The following is a 2,631-nucleotide window of genomic DNA, read 5'->3' as shown; positions in this document are numbered from 1 at the left end:
GGCTCCCTCTGTGCGTGTCGCGATCCCGCCTCACTCACCTTCTCACCAGCCCCGGTGAGGAACTCACCACTCACTCACCACACTCACCACACTCACCACTCACTCAGCATCACCACCATCATCACCACTACTCACCACCACACTCACCACTAGTACACTCACCACTACACTCACCAACACACTCCCCACCACACTCCCACCACACTCACCACTACACTCACCACCCACACTCACCACTACACTCACCACCACACTCACCACACACTCACCACCACACTCACCACCACACTCACCACCACCACACTCACCACACACTCACCACCACACTCACCACTACACTCACCACACACTCACCACCACACTCACCACCACACTCACCACCACACTCACCACCACACTCACCACCACACTCACCACCACACTCACCACCACACTCACCACCACACTCACCACCACACTCACCACCACACTCACCACCACTCACCACCACACCACTCACACTCACCACACTCACCACCACACTCACCACCACACTCACCACCACACTCACCACCACACTCACCACCACACTCACCACCACTCACATCACACTCACCACCACACTCACCACCACACTCACCACCACACTCACCACCACACACTCACCACACCACCACTCACCACACTCACCACCACACTCACCACCACACTCACCACCACACTCACCACACACTCACCACCACACTCACCACCACACTCACCACCACACTCCCACCACACTCACCACCACACTCACCACCACACTCACCACCACACTCACCACCACACTCACCACACACTCACCACCACACTCACCACCACCACACTCACCACCACACTCACCACCACACTCACCACCACACTCACCACCACACTCACCACCACACTCACCACCACACTCACCACCACACTCACCACCACACTCACCACCACACTCACCACCACACTCACCACCACACTCACCACCACACTCACCACCACACTCACCACCACACTCACCACCACACTCACCACCACACTCACCACCACCACACTCACCACCACACTCACCACCACACTCACCACCACACTCACCACACCACACTCACCACCACCACACTCACCACCACACTCACCACCACACTCACCACCACACTCACCACTACACTCACCACCACACTCACCACCACCACACTCACCACCACACTCACCACCACACTCACCACCACACTCACCACCACACTACACCACCACCACACTCACCACACACTCACCACACACTCACCACTACACTCACCACCACACTCACCACCACACTCACCACCACACTCACCACTCACCACACACTCACCACTACACTCACCACCACACTCACCACCACACTCACCACCACACTCACCACCACACTCACCACACACTCACCACCACACTCACCACCACACTCACCACCACTACACTCACCACCACACTCACCACCACACTCACCACCACACTCACCACTCACTCACCATCACCACCACACCACCTCACCACCACACTCACCACCACACTCACCACCACACTCACCACTACACTCACCACCTACACTCACCACCACACTCACCACCACACTCACCACTCACTCACCACCACACTCACCACCACACTCACCACCACACTCACCACCACACTCACCACCACACTCACCACCACACTCACCACCACACTCACCACCACACTCACCACCACACTCACCACTACACTCACCACCACACTCACCACCACACTCACCACCACACTCACCACTACACTCACCACCACACTCACCACCACACTCACCACCACACTCACCACCACACTCACCACCACACTCACCACTCACTCACCACCACACTCACCACCACACTCACCACCACACTCACCACTACACTCACCACCACACTCACCACCACACTCACCACCACACTCACCAACACACTCACCACACACTCACCCCACACTCACCACCACACTCACCAACACACTCACCACCACACTCACCACCACACTCACCACCACACTCACCACTACACTCACCACCACACTCACCACCACACTCACCACCACACTCACCACTACACTCACCACACTCACCACTACACTCACCACCACACTCACCACCACACTCACCAACACACTCACCAACACACTCACCACCACACTCACCACCACACTCACCACCACACTCACCACCACACTCACCACACTCACCACTACACTCACCACCTACACTCACCACCACACTCACCACCACACTCACCACCACACTCACCACTACACTCACCACACTCACCACTACACTCACCACCACACTCACCACCACACTCACCACCACACTCACCACTACACTCACCACCACACTCACCACCACACTCACCACTCACTCACCACCACACTCACCACCACACTCACCACCACACTCACCACCACACTCACCACTACACTCACCACTACACTCACCACCACACTCACCACCACACTCACCACCACACTCACCACTACACTCACCACCACACTCACCACCACACTCACCACCACACTCACCACCACACTCACCACCACACTCACCACCAACACTCCCCACACTCACCCACCACACTCACCACCCAACACTCC

At 57.1% G+C, this 2,631-nt stretch overlaps 1 long non-coding RNA gene across 1 annotated transcript in view; it reads left to right on the top strand.

Annotated features, from left to right (window-relative positions):
* LOC144739199 (uncharacterized) overlaps nucleotides 1–2,631 on the top strand; it is an 18,244-nt gene continuing 15,613 nt past the window's right edge. The window contains exon 1 of the long non-coding RNA XR_013589372.1: nucleotides 1–54. This is a non-coding gene — a long non-coding RNA (uncharacterized LOC144739199). The remainder of the gene's footprint in view (nucleotides 55–2,631) is intronic.

Source organism: Lampetra planeri, unplaced genomic scaffold (genome assembly GCF_965212315.1).
Source record: "Lampetra planeri unplaced genomic scaffold, kcLamPlan1.2.h2 scaffold_1364, whole genome shotgun sequence".
Classification (NCBI taxonomy): Eukaryota; Metazoa; Chordata; class Hyperoartia; order Petromyzontiformes; family Petromyzontidae; genus Lampetra; species Lampetra planeri.
Note: the sequence above shows the minus strand (reverse complement) of the source record. Positions and strands in the feature narration are given on the sequence as shown.